This window comes from Typopeltis vanoorti, chromosome 15 (genome assembly GCF_054136105.1).
Source record: "Typopeltis vanoorti isolate ZY-2024b chromosome 15, IOZ_Tvanoo_1.0, whole genome shotgun sequence".
NCBI classification, from domain to species: domain Eukaryota; kingdom Metazoa; phylum Arthropoda; class Arachnida; order Uropygi; family Thelyphonidae; genus Typopeltis; species Typopeltis vanoorti.
This window is the reverse complement of record NC_143563.1, coordinates 113,434,373-113,448,740: the sequence shown is the minus strand read 5'-3', so window position 1 is coordinate 113,448,740 and position 14,368 is coordinate 113,434,373. Positions and strand designations below refer to the sequence as shown.

General features: G+C 36.9%; 1 protein-coding gene across 4 annotated transcripts in view; it reads right to left on the bottom strand.

Annotated features, from left to right (window-relative positions):
- LOC150099088 (uncharacterized) overlaps nucleotides 1–6,441 on the bottom strand; it is a 330,865-nt gene extending 324,424 nt beyond the window's left edge. For all 4 annotated transcript variants that reach the window (XM_090404942.1, XM_090404946.1, XM_090404944.1 and 1 more), the window contains exon 1: nucleotides 6,280–6,441. The gene's annotated coding sequence lies outside the window, so the exon portion shown is untranslated. The remainder of the gene's footprint in view (nucleotides 1–6,279) is intronic.
- Nucleotides 6,442–14,368: the final 7,927 nt, after the last annotated feature.

Here is a 14,368-nt window from a genome sequence, read left to right as displayed (position 1 = left end):
ATGGAATTCGTGAAGAGAGTTAGCATTTCAACTCAATTGTCAGCTATACTTTTATCTTTCGGTTGTGCGATCTTTTGTTAATACCACACCAATCATATGCATGTTTTAATAATCTGCCTTTGCTGTCTGTTTTGCGTTAGGCTTAATTACCGTAAAGGGAGAAAAGTCACAAAAAAGAAAAATGTTCCTGGTTCGGGGATTCCCTTATTCAGGTAATATTCACTAATTTCCTGTTATCTGTCTGTGGTGTGCCAGTATCGGTAAGTGGTGATATTATTTGATCTATTCTACGTTAAAAAATTTAACCCTGAGATGGATAAGTGGATGATAAAAAATAAAATAAAAAAATCCTGCAAACAATCAGAAGAAGCAGAAACAGACTCAAAAAAAAGACAGTATTTCATAATTTACCAGAACAGCCTGCATAGTCTTCAGAACCAAACGATAAGAGGCAAAAAATGTAATATATGTATTTGATTTTTGCAATATTCGCTGTGTATGTTTTGTATTGAATATAAATACAATAAATATTATAATAATCTCTCTCTCTCTATTACAATTTTTTTTCGAGGGGGGCCGTGAAATATTTTCATTTTTGCAAAGGGGGCCCTGACATCCAGAAGTTTGGGAAGCACTGCAGTAGAGTACAAAGGAGAGTGTTAAAAATGACATTAAGATTGTGGAATACTGATTATGAATGCAGAATGATAATTTTTAGGCTGCAGACACTAGCAAACAGGAAAAAGAGGGGATCATATGATTGAGAGTTACAAACTTCTGAAAGGGTTATACAGAATTTCAGTAAATGGAATTTTTTCATTTTATGGAGGATGGGGAAAGGGCACGTGGGCATCCATGGAAGTTGAGAATTAATGCTATCAAGAAGGGGGTTAGGGCTAGATCTTTCTCTCAGAGTAGTACACAATTGGAATGGATTGCCTTTGATGAGTTCTGACTCCCTGGAGATCTTTCTTAATAATAATATCTGTCTGTCCTCTCGTGACAATATCAATGACAAAGACTGAACAGTAATGATCCCAGTTCTGAACCCTGTGAATCTCCACTTGTAACTTTCATGCTCCCTAATATTGCTCCCCCATATGTCAGAAAGCCAGTTACCAATCCACTATTCCTGATATCCAAACCCATATGCCTTTCAATAAACTTATGAATTAAGCTCATGAATAAGCGTAAAGTAACATGTGAAGTTACTTAATGCTTATGTGTTTGGATATAGGATTAAAAAAAAAAAGAATATACTTCCTTGGCAAGTGTAATACAGATATGATCTTCACTTGATAATTAAGAGCTGAGAAATTAAGAGAGTATATGAAGTATTTGTTTAAATTTAGTAGATCTGGAAAAGGGATATATGACAAGTGCCAAAAGCAAAGCTGTTCAAAACGCTTCAGTTATATGATATAAATGAGACATTATATTAAGCAATACTCAGTCTATATCCGAGTTGTCAGTCAGTCAAAATTGAAGGAGGTATAGGAAGATGGTCTGATGTAAAATCAAGTATAAGACAAGGGTGTACATGAACCCTATCTTCTCTAATTCGTTAAACATATGGATCACATTATGATGGAAACACATAGACCTGAAATCAGAATTGGACATAACAGTCTCTACTCTGATTTCAGAGTAGAGATTGTTATGTCTGAGTAGAGATTCCTTAACCAAACTATATAACTGTTATAACTATTGCATCATGAGAATCAGCAAGAAAGACTATAAAAATAGGCTGTATTAATGAAAACATTTGGTGCATCTTGACTGTGAAAGCTTATAGAACAGGTAAAATGTGTTTGCTATTAAGATACAATGTTTAGTGAAGATGGCAAATTAATTATGAAACAAAACATAAGCAAAGATGGGATGGCAGGAAGCCTATAAAACTCATGGAGTGAGAGAGAAATTAACTAAAACACCAGAGTAGCAATATAAAAATTTTTTTAAAATCAATACGTATTTGACAATTGGGATAGTAATTAGAAAACTTCTGAGAAATGTTAGGGAAGTGAACAATAGCATTAATAGCAGAATCATATCAAAATGAAGATTTTATGGCAAAGGACTTCACACTGTTAGCATTTAAGAATGTGGTATCAGAGCTAATCCCAGATTCACTTAAACAGAACAGGAAAGATTAGCACAACAAGCATTTGAAGACAAAATACTCAGAAAAGGACCAAGATCTAGAATGGATTGATGCAGATAGAAGTGCAGTAGAAAATTTATTATTATTATGATTCAGGACTTTTAAGGAGTCATAAGACTCATCATGGGAGGCACACCCTAGAAAACAAAGTTTATCATACCACTCCTTGAACTCATTCATCGTTGATACTCTCATCGCTATCAGGCAATTCCAATTCCACAGTTCAACTACCACCCATGCAAAGAAACCACTCCCTACCCTCTTGCTCATGATTTCCTTCGCAACTTCCAAGGATGGCCCATGTCCTTGCTCATTCCCCTTATTCCTCCTGAGAGTGTCAACTATCTCTCAACAGTTTAAAAGTCTCAATCATATCACCTATTCCTATCTACTAAATTCTGCAGTTCACATTCTATAGTCATGATATCTTTGTTATCTGCCTCTGCCCTCTTTCAAAGGTATTAATATATTCTCTTCAAATCCTAAGGACCAAATTTGAGCACAATAGTGCAGATCTGGTCTCATTAGTACTTTATACAATAGAATGACAATTTTTATCTCTGTCGGTCAGCATCCTCAGTGTTGCAGCAATCATTTGGGTTACCTTCACCACATTTGCAATATATTTCCTTAAATTCAGTTTTCTATCAATCATCGCGCTAAGATCACTTGCCTCCCCCACTTCCTTCAATAGAGTATGCAGTCTCCCATCAACGTATCTCACTTCAGCAACACAAGTGTTTATATTTAGCTGAATTTAACTGATATCCCCATTCACTCATCTCTCCAATTTCTTTAAATCCTCTTGAAGGGCTACCATCTGCAATGTTACTAATAATCCTTCCCACTTCACATCATCAGCAAACCTGAATATCCCCCTTCTGCAATCCATTAACAATGTCACTGATATAAAGGTTAAACAATTGAGCCCTGTGGAACTCTACTTATAACCTTCTGCTTCCTTGATACCACTCCTTCATACACAACTCTGATACCTATCAGACAGTCAATCCAATTCACTAACTTGACATCCAACCCATGTGCTGAAACTTATATATTAGCCTATCATGTGGCCCTGTCAAACGCTTTGTAAAATTCAACAAAATGGCATAATATGTCTTTCCCTCATCAACCACTTCTATTACTTTATTATAAAAGGCAATCAGATTACATTTTATATTTTATAGCAAATAAGTTTATTTGCTATAAAATGGCAGTTTTGCCTAACAAACGAATACATGATGATAAAACAAGTGTCCCTTAACAAATCAATGCTAACTCTCACAGATAACATCACCTTCATCGGTCCGATGCTGTAAATAATTCCTCACTAATTTTTCGAAAATCTTAACTGCTGATGAAATATGAACTGGTCTATAGTATGACACTTCCATTCGACTACAACCCTTACTACTACAACTCTACTACAATGGCACTATCTTAACCTCCTACTCCTCAGGCACCTTTCCTGTGGCCAGACTCGCATTGAAAAGCCAGTTCAATGGAGCTTTAGTACATTCTCTCAAAACTAAAGGCAAGATCCCATCTAGTCCCACTGCTTTATTGTCCAGAGTACTCAGTATTTTGAAACACTCTTTTCTTGCACTTCTAAGCCTCAAACCTAATCCATTCCTCAAGTATAAAAACCTACTTCTCCAGGATGAAATATCCCCATTAAGTTTTCATTCAATAACTCCACCATGTCTTTAGCATCCGTCACTCTACTCACCCTTTTTATCCAACGATGTCATTCCTGCACAATCATTTTCCTCCTAATGGCCACATTACGAAATATTAAAATCAAAACATTGACATATAAGAACTGGCATGATTCAAGTCTTGACAGATAATACTAATTTGGGGAAAAATGGTGGATAAGAAGTTTGTAATAATTTAACTTTTCATGTACTACCATCACAACAGCTTGTATACCTCTTATGTGTACAGAATTTGATGAACAAAATTAATTTTGCCACCATATCTGAACAACCATTATAAAAAAAAAATGACAGCACTATTATCTTGAACATTGTTTCCCATACTGTCAGTTATCATTATTATTTTTTTTTTTTATGTTGCTCCCACCCACAAAAGGTCATTTGCAAACCTATAGTACATTTTGTACCATGAGCAGGCTAGGGATACTTTTTATTTATTTTCATCATTCATTTTTTACTTAGTCCAGTAACCCTGCTCTAGAGACCAAAAATGAAACTTTCTCAAGCCATTTCAGGCCTCCAATAAGTGGGAAGATGAGTTCTCAATAAACACAGAAAACATAATTTTACTTGCTATAAAATGGCAGTTTTGCCTAACAAACGAATACATGGTGATATTCTGATAAAGAAATCACCTGATTGAATACTACATAATAAATTACAATAGCAGAGATGGTTTGCAGAGTGATAGTCAACAGCTGCATGACAGGTGGCACTTGAGTACATGCTATGAAATGGAAGGTAACTAGCTAGTTACGGAAGTTCCCAGGTTTGTTAATGTTAACATATATGATAATGATACCATAAATGGTCTGAAGAGGATTATTTGCTGCTGATGCAAAGTTGGAAAGAATGACCAACAATAAATAAAATAAAGAAGTATATATTAAGGAAGACACAAAAGCTGAGTATAGACATGCTAATAATTTTTGTTGAGCAAAACCTTGGAAATTTTGGTTAGGAATGGCAGGTCATATTTGACAATGGCAGAACAAATGCAAAATATTATTATTATTTGACACCTCCAGGGAGTCCTAAGACTCAACGAGGGAGGGCACCTACGTTACAACTCTCCGTCTCCACCACTCAACCTCATCCACAAACTGCCTCATCTATACCAACGCAATCTACTGTCCACCATCACCACTATTATTTTCACAGACTATCACAAACATCCATGCCCACGGTGGGATTCAAACCTGCAGCCTTTTGGCTGGAAAGCGGATATGCTAACCACTCGGCCAACCAGGCCAGCAATAGTAAAAGGAACTGGCACATGGTGGTGAAGAAAAAAAGGTTCAGCTTTACTCTGCAAAGTAAGTACAATTGGGGACCTGGGAATTGAAATGATAATGATAGTACGAAATAAATATTTTTCTTTCATATAAGGTTTTCATCTGATCACTTTTGGCCTAGCATACCTAGACCTCAGCTTATACTTCGGGGAAATGACTGGAATAGCAATTATTTAGAAGTAAAGCAAAATAACATCAGGAATATAAACTACTAAATTGAATTAAGAAAATCTAAGTTGTTATTATTATCACATTCTCCATGGATTCAGCACTCATCATGGGAGGTTCATTCACTGACAACACTTCATACCGAATCTTAAAATCCTTAACACTCCCTGCATTAACAACATATTCCAGTAATATGTTCCATTCACTCAAATTTTCCATAGGGAAAAAAAAAAATCGAGTCCTCATACCCCTCTTCACTGCACACATTCAGAGGGAAGGCCTCTGGTTCTTCCCTCTCACCTTCTCTTTTTATAATCCCCTCTGTATTAATCTAATAAAATTCCCTCAATAACTTGAGTCTCTATCATATCACCTATTTTCGCCATATACACCAAACTGTAATAACCCACATTCATTTACCGCCCCCCCCCTCTCTCCATAGCCAACATTCCAGAGTCCTGATATTGTCTTACTCCCTCGATCTCTGGACCGCCGTCAATGTTCCCACATCACAATGAAACCGTGGTAACATCTGGGCACAGAGTGTGGTCTGACCAATGCTTTATACTGTGGCACAAATACCTCCTTACCTCTATGTTAGTGTACTTCTTATCATAGTGGTAATGCAAACCATCACTATGGGAGTGGGTTTATCTCATAAATCAGAGAAATGTTGATGGAATGCGTGACAAATGCACTGATACCGAATATGTTTAAAAGTTGGGATGGCAGGCATAATATCTAGGGTAGCAATAAGTCCTAGAACGTTAGGTGTAAAATAACATTGCCATTTTCTCTCCCTCGCGCATAAATAAATTATATTTCCGCATTCAGCTGAATCAGTGAAACATGAATCTTAGAAAGTAATAGACAGGTAGTACATTCAGAGGCAACAAAATCAAACTAAGGAAATAAAATTAAACAGTCAACTTACCTGCAATAGCAATATAGCCAATAGTGGTTTGGTTAAAACCGTATATATAATCATAACTAAAGTTGATATAAAAAGTTTTTTCGGTTACGCGAAACACACTTGAAAACAATTTACAAAACGTTCACAAACGTCAAATTTCTGCTATGGCGGCAAGCACTTTAACCATTCGCATAACACTCAACGCTTCCCCTTACAGTGCTGCTCTCTCTCTCTCGCAGAATATACTTCCGTAGTTGTTATAATTCTTTATAATATTGTTCGTAAATAATCATAAATTCTGTGATTATTAACAGACAATATTATAACATATTTAAAATATCTATAAAAGCAAAGAAAATATTCTGTTGCAGTTGCTGCACTGCAAAAAAATATTACCATCATTACAGACTGTGAGAGCTCAAAGAATTACTTTTTAAATTTTGCACTTTCATACTTTTTTTTTGCCATCAGTGGTAGAGTGGGCAGTTATCAGGCCATTTAAGAGTGCTCAATGGTTTTTATCACAATTATATGAATCACGGTGACTCGTGTTTTGCTCTTATCCTTAAATCGCGGTGATACAACTCGATTATCCTCGTATTCCTACATAATCCTTAAGCAACCCTTATTAATTGTTTTTCAGAATATTGTATTTATGTATTCAGATATGTTTTTAAAAAGTTCAAGCCGGGGACAATGTACCAATTCAACTAGATGTCGGGATACTCTCAGTTCGCAGGTAAAGTACACGGATGTAACATAGGTTACGTTCTTTAGAATTACGGTAGAAGACGCAGGACACATATGGCGCAAAGGGTGAAGCTTGACGCTTTTAATATTCCCTGTTGTCTGTTTCGGGAGCAGTGATGGGAGAGATTCGTGAGCTATTTTAGCTGCCCTGAGTGGACAGAAGTGGTTGGTTATACGTCATTGAGTGTTAGGATGGCTTTCGGACTTTTATGTTTCCAGTGGTCATTACCGTCATAGTTTCCGACTTGTTATATTAGTTGGTTTGGATGCGTAGACGTCTTCAGAAAGAATTTTTCTGCTAGGGAGCGTAGTAGTGGAAAGATATAGGGGATATTTATGTCCCGGTGGATCTGAGCGTTCCTGATGAACCACAGGGCGTCCAGTATCATTCGCAGGCACTTGTTCTGTAGTCTTTGTAACTTGAGGATGTTTGTCTTGTAGGTATGGCTCCAGGCTGGGGAGGCGTATATAATTGTGGGACGGATCACTGTCTTGTAGAATAGAATTTTGATTCTTGAGCTTAGTTTGCTGTGTCTGTTGATCATGGGGTACAGCTTGGCGATAACTTTTGAAGCTTTGCTGCGTGTGCTCTTGACGTGGCTGTTGAAGCATGATCGTTTATCGAGAAGTATTCCGAGGTATTTTGCTTCAGTTTTCCAGGGAATTTTAGAGTTGAACAGAGTTATCTCTCCTTTGGTGGATGCTCATCCTCTTGTGAAAAGTATCGTTGTGCTTTTCTGGGTGTTTAATTTTAGTTGCCAGTCTGTAAACCATTTTTCTAGATTCAGGATGGTGTCTTGTAGTTTTTTGGTTACGAGATGTGGTTGGCGGGATCTGGCTAGTATAGCCGTGTCATCTGCATAAAGGGCGATGGTGGATGTGAGAGGATTAACATCTGCCATATAGACGGTGAACAGGATCGGGGCTAGCAGTGATTCTTGAGGAACTCCAGCGAGGATTTTCCGTTGGGTTGAGACTGTTTCATTGATTTTGACTTGCATCCTCCTGTTTGAGAGGTATGATTTAATCAGGTGTAACGTGTTTAGTGGAAGGTTTACGATGATAAGTTTGTAGAGGAGGCCTTAGTGCCTGATCTTATCGAAGGTCTTTGATGTCTAGGAAGACGGCTGCAGTGTGCTGATTCCAATTAAATCCTGTGGTGATGTATTCTACCAGTCTATGGATCTGTTGGGTGGTGCTGTGATTTTGACGGAAGCCAAATTGTTCTTGTGGAATGATATTTAGTTGATTGACATGATCTTGGAGTCTGATGAGGATGATTTTCTCTGCTATTTTCCCTAAGTTGGATAGCAGGCTGATGGGACGGTTATTTTCAGGTAGGTGTGGGTCTTTGCCTGGTTTGTCAATTGGGATGATGTCAGCTATTTTCCATGACTGGGGGAAGTGTGGCGATTGGAGGATGGAGTTTATGATGTTTGCCAGATGTGCTATGGCTTTGCGCGGTAGTACCTTGATGACTTTGTTAGTAATGCCATCAGGATCTGGGGCTTTTTTGATCTTGAGATGGTTGATGATGTCGATTATTTCAGTAGGTGAGGTAGACATAATAGGGCTTGGATTGTCATAGGGATGATTTACTGTGAACCTGACTTTACGATGGATCTTGTACACATGGCCGATGTTTAGGTTCTCATACGCAGGACTGCATTGTTTCTCTAGGTTTCTTGCCATGGCTTCAGCTTTGTCAGCATCTGTGTATGCAAGGTGCTGTTCTGCTTGGAGGGGTGGAGGGATTTGCGCTTGTTCCTGAGGTTGTTTAGGAATTTCCATATGGAATGATCTGATGTGGAGATGGAGGTGAGCTTGTTGTCCCATTGTTGATTCCTGTGGTTCTGGAGAGCTTCTCGGACAGATTTGTTTAATCTGTTGAGGGCTGTTTTGTCCTGGGGAGCACGTGTGTTGTGGTATCTTTTTCTTTGTCTGTTTTTTTCCCTTATTAAGTCCATGATTTCTTCCAGGAGATGGTTTTGTTTGTGGGTAATCGTGAATACTGTGGCTGCTGTTATGGCTTTATTGATTTGATTGGTGAGGTTCTTTATTGCTGTGTCTATTTCTTCCTTGGCTTTTATATGGGGAACTGGACCAATGTCTGGTAGCACTTTCCTAAGTTTCTCCCAGAAAATGGAGGTTTTGGGGAGGGGAGGTCACTGGTCTTTGTTCCCTAAGTGAAGTAGGATTGGGTTGTGGTCTAATGATAATTCATTCAGTGCTTGAATGCTGTACTGGTATTTGATGTTGTGTAGGATGGCGATGTCTAGGATGTTGGCTGTGCAAGTTGGGCTGTGGTGGGTTGGTTTCGGTGGGTCGTGTTATGACAGCGTTGTTTAATCCTCTGTAGCTGAAGAGGATACGGTCATTTTTATTTGTGGTTCTGCTGTTCCAGGAGGGATGTTTGGAGTTTAAGTAACCATCATGCCATTCTCTACATCAATCCACCATTCCAAAACAATCCCTTATCATGGTAGAAGAAACTAAGGCTATGAACATATCTGTAAATTGCATGTGTGCTTCTGGCTGGTGTGCCTGTTTTGCAGTATAAAAAAATACAAATGTCCTGGAGATGTGAGTAGGATTAAGTTTTTTTAAAAGTACAGCCAAAGAAGCAACTAAGGTTGGAGTTACAGTTGAAAATATAATTGTGTTTTGCTCTGTTTACTTGACAATGGCCATGAAAAACTCGATTTCCAGGATTGATATGGAGTTCATTACTATATCGCACCTAAGAGAAAGCGGCACAGTAAAAACCTGGATACTTTGGTATAATTCTTCTTCTTCGTAGTCTTCTTCTTCTTCTTCTTCTTCTTCTTCTTCTTCTTCTTCTTCTTATTATTATTATTATTATTATTATTATTACATAATATTCTGAGGTCTGGTTCCAGACTCTTTCGTATTCAGACGAGTTTTATTTATTTATATGTTTTAAATGGCGCCAAACACTCTGCCGAACTAGAGTGCAGAAAAAAATATCCTTGTATCTAAATTTTGGAGACTATCAATCTCTGCTGGAGACAGCTGGTCCAAGACTATCATTAATCTTAAGTGGCAACCACTGGAGACTAGTAATGTTCTACCATCTTGTTGTCCCTTACCCGATATGTTATTGTCTGAAATAATGTTTGTTCTATGGTCTACTTTTTTACGAAATGGAAAACCCGACTTTGATGAAGAAAAAGCCGCTTGCCCATGCCTGAGAACGACTGACGCGGAACCGGTTGAAGAAAGACAGAAAAGGATCCCCTAGTCGGCGACTAGAATTGAACATAGGTCTTTCTTTGAGGAGATCTAGCGCTGAAGAAGCAAAGGTCACTTCTGCTGAGCCACGCAGTAGCCTTATGAGTGGAGCATCAAAAACTAAAGATAGCGATATAACGAACTCAGAAAATAAAACCTCCATATTATTGACATAAATGATGAAAAATTAACGTATGAAATGTAAATATTAAAAGGAATAATTCTAAAATAAGTATGGAGTTGGAGAAAGAAGAAAAACGTTTAAAAGAACTGACAGGAAAACAACTGAACAGAAAAATAACCGAAAGAAAAGTTAGGTAAGGCATTAGTTATCAATAAACAACAATGATAATAATATTGGTGGTGGTGAAGATAGTAATAATAAGAATAAGGTAAGTCAGTTTTACTTGATTATTTTGCGTTAAAATATTTAAAAAAAGAAGTCATGTGGTACAATGATTCGATAATTAAATTTGCACTTGATGAAAGTATAGGCTGACCATACATACCGTTTTGAACAGGACAGTACCGTTTTTTTTTGTTCATATTTCCCGGCCGTCCCATTGTTTTAATAAAAATGTCAATTTTGTCCCGTTTTTAATAAGAACTATAAATATATTTTAATATTGATCAATCATAAATTATTATTCATAACCTATAATCGTACATCGATATCATGGATACCAGAAATTTGTATAGCCATGGAGTCGCATTGTTCGATACTTAATATCGATATCTGCAGTGATTTATTTAGAAAAAATAATAAATACATGTTGACAACACTTTAGCGTCTCAGACGCGGCTTCTGTTCTGCTGTAGCGTTAGTTTTTATTTTATCTATATGCTAACCTAACCGGTGACTTTGTTATTCAATGCCTGTGGTTTAAATTTCGTATTTTTTAAAGTTTTAAGTTTTATTTTTTAAAGCTTTAAGTCTATCCTTGCAATGTCAAAGAGGCGAAACTGAAGTTTAATGACGATCTCCAGAAAGAATTCAAATTTATTAAACTGGACAAGCTGTGCAGTAATGAAACAAAAGTTGTATGCCAACATTGTAATGTCCATTTTTCTGTTGCTCATGGAGGCAGAAGAGACATCAACATTTGCATAGCCAGAAACATAAGGATGCTGAAAACACGGATTCAGTTTAAAAAAAAAAAGTTCGTTTATGGTGAGATGTGATGGTAATAGCGAAAGTCGTAAAATTGCAGGAAGTGAAGCTCTTGTTGCTTATCATACTGTGGGTCACGGCCAAAGTTTTCGCGCAAATGACAGTTTGTCTACATTGATCAATAAAATTTATGAACCAAACTTTTCTTTAACACGTACCAAATCAGAAGCAATAATTACCAACGTTTTATCACCATACATATTGGGCAAAGTAAAACTTTTTTTTATCCTCTTACTTTTCCATGAATACAAAATATTACATAACCCCTGTCCCGTTTATGTCTCAAGGAAATATGGTCAGCCTACGAAAGGTCACGACATCGAGCTTCCCTGCTGCTAAAACAAAGGATGTAACATAGACAATAGCAAAACAGAAGGGAAGAGTAAAAGCGATTTTAGTGTTAGTCGGAACTAATGATTTAAGATGTGACAAATATGGTATAAGAGGGGATATGAAAGGATTGATGGAAGAAGTGAGAATGGAAGGTAAGAAATTAAAAATGGTTACTTTATTATTGAGATACGAAAGCAATGAGTTAAAGAGAGCAATGCAGCAAATGATTCAATGCGTAGGCTAAATAGATAAAAACGAATGTGAGTTTTGGGAATGTGTGGAGTGAGTCTGATGGTAGAATAGATTGTTTTTTGAAGGGTAGCCTGCAGTTTGAATGGATTTGGTGTCAAGTACCCAGAGTAATTATTCATTAGAATGAGACTTAATTCAGAGTCCAGTAAGCTGGATTATCTGGGGTGGAACGATGAGAATGTGTATTTAAGTGCAACTGAGATTTGTAGATGTAATGGTGATAGGTATGTCAATGAGTATGGTTATGAACCTACTGAACGGATGAACTACGCTTTGGGTTAGAGCATTTTGAGTGGGGGAGGGGGATAGAGAGAAAAGAGGAAGTTGCCAAACTGACCTAAGCAGACTGTAGATATAAGTATAAGAACAAGCAAGAAAGTAACTGTTTATGCGTAATCACGTATGTCAGGAACATTCGAAATAAAGGGATTGAATTTACTGCTTTGGTGATTATGTTGTAGCCTAATATTGTAGGCATTAGTACAAACTGGTTGTCAGAGTTGAATGTCGTAACTGCAGTCGAGCGCAAAGGATACAGTATTTTTAGGAATGACAGAAAACATAGGAGAAAATAGAGAGGAGAGTATTACTAATGATATCAGATGGCTTGATTGCAATTAGGATAGAAACACATGAAAGTAATAATGTTCTGTGTAGCTCTGAGTTTGAGGCTACATAGTCTGATGTACAGGCTAACATGGCATGATGATGCTGTAGATCTGGCGATTCATTTCTAGGTAGGAAGAAATGCATTGCCAAATCACTCTATTGGTTACTAAACGAAACATTATGGGTGACTTAAATGATTCGAACATTGACTGTTTAGCTGAAAAAAAACTCATTATAAGATTAAAGGAGAGTTTATTGAGCTGTTGCATGACAACATTTTTAGCAGTATGTGAAAGAAGAAACATGAGGACAAAAAGTGTTCGATTTGATCACAGCATCAGAAGATGTGTCAGTTAAGGATATGATTATTTCGAAACCAATTGGTGATAGTAATTATGCCATACTGACCTGTAAGTAGCCAACTATATAGACTTTCCAATCAGGACAGTTTATATGTGAACTATAAATATGGATATTATTAAAAACTATGGAGAATACCATTTTGGCTCTCTGATATCAGTTGTTGAATGGGAAGGATATCAGCAGTGAATGGAAAGCTTTATAAGCATGCTTAAATGATGTGGTATCTGATTGTGACCCTAGAGTTCGAGGATCAAAGAAAATGGGTGTGAAATGTGCAATTTCATTAAACAAGAGATATGTAAGAAGAATAGAATGTTGAAGAAATACTGGAAGAATAAGAGTAAGTGCAATTATGAAATATATAAAGCTCAGATCAGAAAAGTTACCAGTATTGTAAGGAAAGTTAAGTGTGAGTCTAAAAAAGAAATTGGTTGCAGAGGCTAAACTCAATCAAAAATAATTTTATCATTATGCTGCTAGTATAAAAAAAAAGTGGGAAAAAAAGTCTGACTAACTCACCTTCAATTGAAAAGCCCTAATAATGGTTCTTCACCTCCTAGAAGGGATTCTAGTTGGATATAGAAAATGGATACACTATGGATTCGAGCATTTAATAGGATACCACTTGAAAGGCTATTGTGTGGAATATGGGATTGAAATATGGACTGTTAGCTTCGACAATTGCGTGGGTGATGGACATGTATCAGAAAGTGGTATATGGGGGCCGGGTGAAATATATCAGATTTAAGGTGACCAATGATATGAACCAGAGATCAATCTTTAGGCGATTATTGTTCAATTTACACATTAATGATATTGGAAATGGGCTAACAGAAGATCATCAGTTGTTTGCTGATGATCTTATGAAAGGTAGGCAGAGCAACCAGAGATGCTACTAATATATAACATTTACAGGATGATTTAAATAGGACAGAAACGTGGACAAACAATAGTGTTTATCAGAGTAATGTAAGTAAATATAAAGTTATGTACATTGGCGTGATGAAATATCCAAGGGCATGTTTTATTAGTCGGATTATGCTTAGAGTAAGTGAGGAAGCTAGAGATCTTAGAGTTTTGTTGGATAGATAGTTAAAGCTCAAAGGTCACAAACAAAAAGTACAAATCAAACTCAGAGGATAAATGCGATGTTGAAACAACATTGATGGGTAAGGATGTGGAGGTCATTCTGCCACTTTACAAGGACTTGATTCGATCGTTTCTGTACTACTGTACTCAGATTTAGTCCCTCATTTCCAAACGGATAAAGAATCGGTGAAAAGGCTGCAAAAGAATTACAAAGATGATATTTGGATTATGGAATGCCGATTATGAGGATACATTGAGCGTATGCAAGATGTAAACAATTGATATACTGAA